Source organism: Leptidea sinapis, chromosome 14 (genome assembly GCF_905404315.1).
Source record: "Leptidea sinapis chromosome 14, ilLepSina1.1, whole genome shotgun sequence".
In the NCBI taxonomy this organism is placed as follows: Eukaryota; Metazoa; Arthropoda; class Insecta; order Lepidoptera; family Pieridae; genus Leptidea; species Leptidea sinapis.
The window spans coordinates 3,917,231-3,928,692 of record NC_066278.1 but is presented as its reverse complement, the minus strand read 5'-3'; positions in this window follow the sequence as shown (position 1 = coordinate 3,928,692).

Sequence of the window (11,462 nt, the reverse complement as noted above, 5' to 3'; positions counted from 1 at the left end):
ATTTGGTCCAGATCTGACAATGGCATCTATGAGAAAACCATGAAAGTCTTTAAATTTGCTATATATACGTATAGCAAAGTGGATGATAAATTTACGAATAACTCAATATCGCGCCAACCGATTTCGATGATTCTTTTTTTATTGGAAAGGATATACTTCAAAAATAGTTTGGTGAGTGTTTGGTTAGGTTCTGATTACGGAATCCATGACAAAGTAACGGAACTATTCAATTCTTAGGAGCAAATTTTATATCTACGCATATTTAGACAAATTATTAGTTAGTGTACTTCAAATTCACTAAAAATCATAAAATATAAATTTTTTTAACAAAAAAATAACCGACTTCAAAAACACTATTCCAAAACAATAGATATAATGTGTACTAAAAAGTATAAAAATAATTACGTATTTTTATATAATATAATTAATTAACCTAAGTCTAGTTACGATTATTGTAATTTTTGGAGTCGGTGTCATCCAAGATAGGTTTGTTACTACATACATAGTTATAGGTGAGATGTGCTTGAGTTGTGAGGAGGCGAGAGGCGATAGCGGGTCGCAGCGGAAGGACACCGATTCCAAAAATAACAATAATCGTAACTTGAATTAGATTAATTAATTAGATTGTACAAAAATACGTTATTATTTTTATACTTTTTAGTGCACATTATTTCTATTGTTTTGGAAGTGTTTTTGAAGTCGGTTGTTTTTTTGTTCAATTTTTTTTTTAATCTATTAAATTCTTGATTGTTTTTAGCAAGATTAGAGTTCGCAGAGCAGAATTAATTGATATTCCGCAAGTTGCCCAGTTATTGTACAGTTTGGACGGAAAGGAGACGCTGTGGACTGTTGAAAATACTATACTGCGGCGCAACGAACTTCAGGCCTATGTACTTTTAAGTAACCTTGCAATAGTGGGCATCGCGATTTTAGAGTAAGTTACAACCCTTTATGGTGCTAGCTAGAGTACTATAAGAGAGATTAATTCCTTTCAGTATAGGAGCTTTGTAGTGGTTATGATCCATATGTCCAGGGGCTATTATTTCTTTTTTGGTTCTCTATGGCTATCACGACCTCCCTCAGTAGTATTACAGGTACCTACTTCGACATTTTCTTTCAAACCTACTGCTTCTCCCTATTTTGTTACTTAAATTCATGATGCAATAAAAGTGTGTAGCTATGGCTAGTAGGTTTTAAAATTTTGCTTTATTTTGACCCATCAGTTTACTGGTTATGTATCCACTATTATTTATCTGTCAACTTCCTTAAAGCTTTTTATGCGTCGAGTTTTGTTTATATTTTATATACAGGGTTTTATATTTTTCGAACGATATTAATCGCTGTAGTTGTCTATCCTTACTAATATTCTTGCTTATTTGTTTGCTAAGAGAAGCTTTATCTGATCTATCAGTTTTTATCTTATTTTATTTTCTAATCTTCCTTTATCTAGATTCATCGATTCGATGTAACATCTTGTGGGTTAATTAAAAGGTAAACCCTTTTATTATCGATGTTGCGTTCGCAGCACGGTGGAAGAACAAATATAAATCATACGATTCCTACAGAATTTGAACAAGTAATTCTATCACGTTCGGCGGTTTGACGCTGCTATCAATGTTTCCTGGTTACAGACCACCAGAGCAAATAGACTTCATAAGGGCAAAGTTCAACATAGATTCTCACCGCGTTCACCGATATCACACGAGGAATCAGGAATATAACTCTGGGTTTGCGACGTTAAAGACTGCCGTGTCGTACTCCGCTTTTGAGCCACACTTTAGGTAAGGCACTGTGATAGACTGTTGTGTAAATCGTTATTTTTTATGTATGTACCGATTACGCTGAGATTTATAACCTGAGTTTCGTGATTCATCTTTAGTTTGATGCGAAATGGTTGCCATTTGGTCCCATATTTTTTTTGGTGTACGTGGATGATGTAATTTTAGGTTGTGCACTGCTTGTTTTACTTTTCATTTAGGTTTATTATATATTATTAACCCGCGTCCCGATAAGAAGTGTATTAAATTTAATCTCTTTTGAGTTATTTTATACATTTTAGTTTTTAAAGACGGTTTTTTCTTATATTCTTTTCTTTCCTTCCATCGTTAGTTATAACATGTGGACAATGCCTAAGATCAAACATCGCCTAAATTTGATATTTTAATGCCACAGGTTTTTTGTTCGAGACATGATGCGGATGTCTGGAATACATTCGCTTGTCTGGTTAACGCCATACAGAAATAAATGGGTAAAGTATAAAAATCGTACAAATATTGTTTTAATAAACGCTTAACTCTTTCATGTCTAACGGACGTTCCCAATATTCAGTCTATCTCTTACTTGAGATAAGAATCGTAACTAGCGTTGACTTTTCTGTCCCAATAAACTTATCGAAGGAAATCGAGACGACCTATAGCTTACCAGCGATAGAAGTTTGTTATTAAATGGCAATTCACGCGTCCCAATATAAGGCGATAATAATGACTTATCGGGTATATTGGGACAACTTCAGATTAGTAACAGTTTATTGCTGACAGTAGAAGGCAGTTATTTATCTCTATCTGTAGACAGTATATTGGGAACGGCCGTAAAGGAAATCGCCTATGAATTCCTCTATACCTACCTATATTGCATATATTTCTCAGCATTTCCTATAGAATTCCACCATAACTAATGTAACAATACAATTTAACTTTCAGATGAACCATAAATTGAATTCAATGGCGTCGGTTATGGTGCCGCTATTACCCAGACAGACAGAAAGCAATAACGACTGTCAGGTTTCAGAGTTGAAGGAATTGAATAAATTATCTAGCTGTCTGTTAGTTGTATTATACATATATTATAATTATTATTATTTTTTAATGAAAATAAGAGACGAGACAAGCAGGACGTTCAGCTGATGGTAATTGATACGCCCTGCCCATTACAATGCAGCGATGGATGAGGATTATTCAAAACCCCGAAAATTCTGAGACATAAGATGTTAAGTCTCATTTTCTCAGTAATTTCACTAGCTACGGTGTCCTTCAGACCGAAATACAGTAATGCTTACACTAATGCTTAAGCATTACAAGCAGTAATCTGCTTCACGGCCGAAAGAGGCGCCGTTGCAGTACTCATAATCTAACAGTCATCCTGAGCAAAGGAGCCTCCCACTGATGATGAACTTAACAATACTTACAGTCTGTCGTTTAGCTGCTGGTACATTAGCCGGAAGCTCTCCAGCCTCCCTAGAGTCTCGGTGGACACGAGAATAGTTATAGTGGGAGCGTCACGGACTGCGATGGCATTTATAAATACCCTGATTTTTGGGTGAGTTTTATTTATTCTTCCTACTCCTCTACCTTTATCTGTCATTTATACAGCCATGGTCACTGATATAAGTACATACTTTATACTGTCATGTCGTTTTTGACCCTTCTAATACAACTGTTGCATAAAATATTATTAATGTCGTATTATATACTTAAGCTAAGCATGAATGCTATAGAGTCAAGTGTATATAATTAAATTTTCTGAGGATACTAAGAATTGAATTATGTCCGTATGGTCAACGGATCATCCTAGCTATCCAACGCGGCAATGCTGCCAGTATTCTTACGGCCGTTCCCAATGTTCAGTCTATCTCTTACTTGAGATAAAAACCGTAACGACGGTAACTCATCTTATCCGTACACGCTGTCTGTCAATGGGACGACGTATAGCTTACCAACGATAGAAGTTTGTATGGAAATTGCAATTCACGCGTCCCAATATAAGGCGATAAGAATGACTCTGGTATATTGGGACAGCTTCAGATTATTGACAGCTAATTAGTGACAGTAGAAGGTAGTTATTTATCTCTATCTATAGATACACTTCCCGGTAAACATAGTGTTAATTTAATGTAATCATAGTTATTGTAAATATAGTTATAAGGCTTGTTTTGTTTGAATAAATATTGTACTGAAATAATAAAAGAAGAATTTACGACTCTTTTTCATAATTGTGCATTATATACTAGTCCGAAAAATAATTGGCAAACATTCCAGGGATACATCAACATACTTATTCTTTTCCAACGTAACACTTATATCGCCGCAAGGGCTCCCTTACGTGAGAAACTGTAAGCCACTGGCGGAGAAGATGCTGATGAGATACCACTCCAACTCAGACAGATATCTCAAGAGTTTGCCATACACATACTACGTAAATGTTGTACAGAGCAATCTCACCGAAATCAATAAGTGAGTACTTCTTATAAGACATTCGTTTCTTGTGAAATAGCAATAGAAATATATTTATTTACTACTAGTTGACCCGACAGACGTTGTTCTGTATATCTATACTAATATTATAAAGAGGAAAGATTTGATTGTTTGTTTGTTTGCATTGAATAGGCTCCGCAACTACTGAAGCGATTTGAATAATTCTTTCACTGTTGGGAAGCTACATTATCCCTGATTGTTATAGGCTATATAAAATTTTCAAAAAAATTAGGGATCCCTACTAAAAGTCCAGTAATGTAACCCAAGGTGTACAGATACGTACGCGAACGACGTCGCGGGGTATCAGCTAGTAATAAATAAAATAATGTTTTTTTTTAATTTGTCAATAATATATCATAACATCAAGAATTATTTCGTAAAATATGCTCCCTGTTGTTGTAATGAAATTGTTTTACAGCAGAACTGTCAAACCGTGCGTCAATATATTCTCTCATAGAAAATATGTCCATACAAAACAAATATCGGACGACGGGGGACACATCAAAGGAAAACAAAATTGTTGTTTTTATTTAATTTCGAACACTTTCATATTTATTCACCTTTTAAACCTTCCCTGGACTTCCACAAATAATTCAAGACCAAAATTAGCCAAATCGGTCCAGCCGTTCTCGAGTTTTAGGGAGACTAACGAACAGCAATTCATTTTTATATATTATATAGATGGGGAATAGCAATAACGTATTTATATTATACTAGCTGACTCGACAGACGTTGATCTGTACAAAATAAATAAAATATAATTTTTTATGAATTTGTTTATGGGTAATATTTCATAACATCAAGAATTATTACGTATAATATGCCTGTTGTTATAATGAAATTGTTTCACAGCAGAAATAAAAATAATTACGGATCTCTAATCGAAATAAAAATTTCCTATCTCTCAAGTTGGACTAAACTGCACTCTATGAAGAAATCCCCGTCAAAATCCGTTTATTAGTTTAGGAAATAGCTGGAAACAAACATGAGGACACTCTATTTATATACGCTCTAGCCTTTACCGCCCGCTTCAATAGGTGAATTTTAAAAGGAGATTAATACAATAAAAAGATAGCCTTAAACCAGCAAAACGAAAATAAATTAATGTAGGAACGTTGTAATTCAAAAAATAACTAGCCATAAACCATCTAGGATAAATTTCGCATCGAATGGTGGTAGTTTCATGTCGATACGATCAGTGGTTTAGGCGTGAAAGAGCCTCAAACAAAGTTGTTTTATCTTAATATATATAAATTACGTGACACGTAGTTTGTCCGCGATGGACTCCTAAACTAATGAATGGATTTTAATGGGGATTCACGGAGTGCAATTTCGTGCAACTTGAGAGATAGTATAGTTTTTATTTCGATTTGGGACCCATAATTATTTTTATTTTCAATATTTGTTGTGTATGGACATATTTTCTATGAGAGAATTTAGTGACGCACGGTTTGACAGTTCCGCTGTGAAACAAATTCATTATAACAACAGGGAGCATTTTTTTACGAAATAATTGTTGATGTTTTGAAATATTGTTGGCAAATCCTATAAAACAGTATTTTTTTATTATCTATAGAACAACGTCTGTCGGGGCAGCTAGTATATATATATATATATATAAAACAATTGGCAAACGTCATGAAGCTGCATCAGTTCGTAAAGGGGCTGATGAGAAACTTCCAGCCCAGCATATTATACAATTTAAAGTGGCCAGTGCTGAACTTTTAAAATACTATGTTAGAAGAGTTATTAGTTTTTGGCCATTCTTTCGATTGGCATCATAAGAGTAGGGGTGTTTCTTTTTTACATTTAAGTCGGTTCGATTCCCAGACGAGGCAAGAAATTTTTAGAAAATCTTTGAATGCAGAATTACTAACTTTTAAAAATAACATAAAGTCTTCTTTCAGTAAAATAGCCTATCTTCGATATTTAAGGTACTTTCCCTTCATGTCCCATAACTTTGGGACATCCTGTATATGTATAGTAAAGACTTCTTTATCAAGAAGTTTTAATATATTTCTTGAATTTGTGCTCAGTGAGTCCTAGTATATAGTCCTTGTCAGAAATTAATTTACGTACCTAAAATAACCACACGAAAAAGTAGAAAAACTCCCACCTTGCGGGGTTTTATGTTTTTTTTGGCTAATAATACGAAATACATAGATTATCGTTCTGCCCTAAAAAAGGAAAAAACTGAGCACTCATAGGATAACTTTGTTTACCATCAGTCTGTCTGCCTGTAAGACCTTTTTCTCGGGAACACGTGGAAGTATCGAGTTGAAGTAAAACTTTATACTCAAGTCTACATTATCTTGAAGTTGTGAAAAAATCAAACTTCTAAGTTAACTTAAAAAGGATATAGCCGTAAAAAAAAAAATATTTTTTTGTTTATAATTTGTATAGGAAAGTACCTAATAATAAGTAAGGAACCCTCAGTTTTCGAGTCCGACACGCACCTGTCCAGTTTATTTTTGTCTATATTCATTTCACATATTGTAATTGTGTATAAATTGTTAAATTTTGATGTAACTGATCGCACTCCCTCGCTCGACTAGAGAAGGCTTAACCCGAATGAGCGTTACGTAGCCGATTGTGACAGGTCAGCCTCATTCAATATCCAAGCTCAGTGCGCTTAAATAAGTTTTTAGTTCAAAAATGTACATAAGAAAAATTTGAAGAAGCCTTTACCTATGTAGTGTTCCAACTGAAGATAGAAGACTAAATTTCAACTAGAATACAATTATATAATATTACTAGCTGACCCAGCAAACGTTGTATTGCCAATATTAAAATCGCGATACAAAAGTAACTGTTGATCGTAGACGGGTGAAAATTTGAAGTTGTATGTATTTTTAATGCAGACTCATAATCAAACAAAAAAAAAAAAATAAAAAAAAAATTGGCGTGGACCGCGATTTTCAGACTTACCCAATATGCACTCAAAATTTCATGAGAATCGGTCAAGCCGTTTCGAAGGAGTTTAACTACAAACACCGCGACATGAAAATTTTATATATTAGATATTTGTAATAATATAGTATTGTATGCTTTTTATGGAAGAGGGGGATAAACGAGCATACAGACGGGCCTCACCTGATGGTATGTGATCTCCGCAGCCCATTCTCTCAGAGCAATCACAATAGAATAGCTGATTCATATGTATATATCTTTAAAAATTATTATTTATTCAACAGAAAAGCGAAATATATTGAACTGTCGAATGGTGGGAAATATTACTACGATAAACTGTTTTTGCTCTGTGGTAAACAATATCAACATCCGAATTACTTAAAGGATGTACTTGAAAAGGAGAGGAAAACAAGGTATTTGGTGAAATTAATTAACTGAACCAAAATAATTAGTTCATCATGATCATCACCAGCCGGAAGACGTCCACTGATGGACAAAGGCCTCCCCCAAAGATTGCCATGACGATCGGTCCTGCGTTGCCCTCATCCACCGTACTCCGGCGATCTTAACCAGATCGTCGGTCGATCTTGAGGGGGCCTACCAACACTGCGTCTTCCGGTACGTCGCCATTCGAGGACTTTTCTACCCCAACGGCCATCTGACAGTCGAACTATGTGCCGTGCCCACTGCCACTTTAGTTTCGCAATCATTTGAGCTATGTACTCTCCTACGGATCTCATCATTTCTGATTCGATCTCTCAGGGAAATAAATAATTACTTACATTGTTTGAATGTTAGATAATAATTTAATCCTCTAGATAGAGCCTTTTGCTGCTAAACAACCGATAAAAACAGGCCAGGTTTATTACTTTAGCGTGCGTGACGATTGTACAGAGGGAATCATTATATACAGGGTGGTTTTTTGAGAGGGGCGGTGATGGTCAAGTGAGAAACTACGAGACTTAGAGAAAAGTCGTGAAGGAAAATAAATAGTAACCTTTTTAGTAAATATTAAGCTAGCATTTTAGGAGTAGGAGATTTATCATAAGCAGTAGTAATTAGTTTAGGGGCGGTCATTACATGAGGCTATTTGGAGAGCGAGGAAGTTGAGCAAATGGCACCCAACCTCGCGAGGGGGTATACGCAAATATTTCTAATTTTAGTTCCGTAAGAAACAGTGTACTATGGAGTACCTAGTATGGTGGTAAAGAGATATAATAAACAAAAACGTTTTTAAAATAAATCTAACGCAATCAATTTCAAATAATAATCACGAATTTTGTAAAATCCCACGTGAGATTAAGGGTTGATCAAAAACTTAACGACATCTCACTTACGGCCGTTCCCAATATTCAGTCTATTTCCGGTTGTGGCCTACTTAAGATAAAAATCGTAACCATCGTTGACTTTTCTGTCCCAATAAACTTATCGACGGTAAACTCACCTTATCTGTACACGCTGTCTGTCAATGGGAGGATGTATAGCTTACAGCGATAGAAGTTTCTATGAAAATTGCATTTCACGCATCCCAATATAAGGCGATAAGAATGACTTATCGGGGACAGCTTCAGATTACTGACAGCTGATTACTGACACTAGAAGGTAATACTTTATCTCTATCTGTAGATAGTATTTTGGGAACGGTCGTAAGGTTTCTCCTTGGTCCGGTCCGGGTGTCGATTAACGCCAAAATTGCCTCCCGTATTTTATGAATTATGGATTGTAGTAGATTTGTTACAATAATACTTAATGTAATTTTTTATTATGTGTATTATGTAATAATTTACGCTGAGACAACTATCTAGATTAGGTATCTTTAGCAGCAATTGAGAAGATTAATAGAACTATTTCTACTTCATCACAAACTTAATAAGTTGACAACATTTTTGAAGTGAAACTTCTTAAGAATCGTTGTGATTTGAAACTCGATGAAACGAAAAAGCGAGACGATAGAGACACAAACAGGTAAATGTATAGGATTCAGCCGGCGAGAGAATGAGATAGGAAGCATTGCACAGTGTTTTGGTACCAGGCGATCATAGTCGAAGAAGAGATTGTCTTATGTATGACGCGAGTATTCCTTAATATGATTTAATTAACTTTCTTACAACTTGTAGAAGTGGTATTGTTGAATACACGCCGCTGGATGTGCCCCGGCGTGAAGACTCACAAATAATGAATTGTCTTCCTTCTAATGTGTTCATTGTTAACAATATAAGTGACGCCAATAAGGCAATTAGTGCCTTACAAAATTTCTCTGATAACTACTTTGCAGGTTAGAATTTATTTATTTAGTTATTTTTTATTTTAGGGAATCTAATGTCTAGAAATCAGTAGTAGATACTGGTACATAGTAGATCCCAGTGGGAGGCTCCTTTGCACAGGATGCCGGGAAGATTATGGGTACCACAACGGCGCCTTTTCCTGCCGTGGCGCAGTAATGTGGTAAGCATTATTGTTTCGGTTTGAAGAGCGCCGAGCTAGTGAAATTACTGGGCAAATGAGAATTGACATCTTATATATGCCTCAAGGTGACGAGCGCAGAATTTTTGGGTTTCTAAGGAATTCTGAGCGGCACTGCATTGTAATGGGCAGGGCGTATCAATAACCATCAGCTGAACGTCCTGCTTGTCTCATCCCTTACTGTCATAAAAAAAATATCTGCCAGTATCTACTATGTACATAGTAGCACAGCACGATCTCTTGTTATCGCGCAGAAAAACCAACAACATGACTACAACTCACTGTGGAAGATATAGAAGTATTTAATTGTCATTTTGTAGATATACAAAATCGAAGATATTATTTTTGTTGAAAAGGCAGACGTCGTACTGTACATAATAAATAAAATACTGTTTATAGGAATTAGCTAATAATATTTTAAAACATAAAGAAATATTTCATATAATATGCTCCCTGTTGTATTAATGAAATTGTTTCACAGCAGAACTGTCAAACCGTGCTTCAATAAATTCTCTCACAGAAAATATGTCCATACAAAATAAATATCGAAATAAAAAGTATCCTATCTCTCAAGTTGGAGCTAACTGCAGTCCATGAAGTAATCCCCATTAAAATCCGTTCATTAGTTTAGGAGTCCATGGAGGACAAACAACGTGTCACGTAATTTATATATATTAATATTTATATACATAGTACATTTTAGCAAAATAGTACAAAGTTCAAATATTGTCTATTTTATGAACATCAAAAATGGGTGATAATTTTATATTTTAATATCTTCAAGCTTCACCAGTGAGTGTGTTCTATCTTAAAAATATATTAAAGTAAACTAGCTGACCTGGCAAATGTTGTATTGCCATATAAATTAAATAAAAATCCATTAAAAATTGGAGTATAAAAAGAAGACTATGACCGATTCTCAGACCTACCAAATATAACTTACATATATAATTTCAAAAAAATCCGTTAAGCGATCTGAGGTCGGTAAGTGGAAAGGGGGGGGGGGCGTGTTTAAGGGTAACAAATAAAGATCTACTACTTATGTTTTCACACTTTTTTCACATAACCTCAAAATGTACGTGAAAAATTCAAAAAACCAATATATTAGTTAATTTTTATATCGTTTAAAAAAATTTTTTTTTCACTAAATTTGGTGAAAAGTTACCTTTTTATGTCACAAATACACTGTAATTGATTTGAATTGAAATATTAATTTTTTCACCTTTTTCACCAGCCGTCAATCAAATAAAAGTATATTTTAAAAAAAAAGAAAGAAAATTTTATATTTTCTCCTTTTGTATTACTTATTGCATAAATTGACAAACAATGAATATAATTTCTAAGTGTTAATCCAAACAATTTGTTCGTAGTGGACACGAGCATACCCATTAAAGACATCCCTTATATGTGACAACCTGTATAGCCGAGTGGTTAGCGATCCTATCAAGCTAGAGCTCCCGGGTTCAAATCCCGGTAGGTGCAAGCATTTATATGATGAATATAGATGTTTGTTTCCGAGTCAAGTATGTTTAAATGTATTTATATATGTTTATATGAATATATGTATGTTTAAGTAAGTATATTGTATTAAATATATCATTGTCTTGTAACTCATAACACAGCCTATATATGCTTAACTTGGGGCAAGATAATTTGTGTAAAAAGTGTGTCAATATTATTATTATTATATTATATATTGTATAGAATATTTAGTATTCCTTCATATCCAAAAACATCTGCAGATTCATATAAAATACATCATTGCAGGTAAAATAATAGTTTACGGATCGCGTCTCCGGACTTACTGTTGTATAGCAACCTTGTTAGAAATGAATGTGC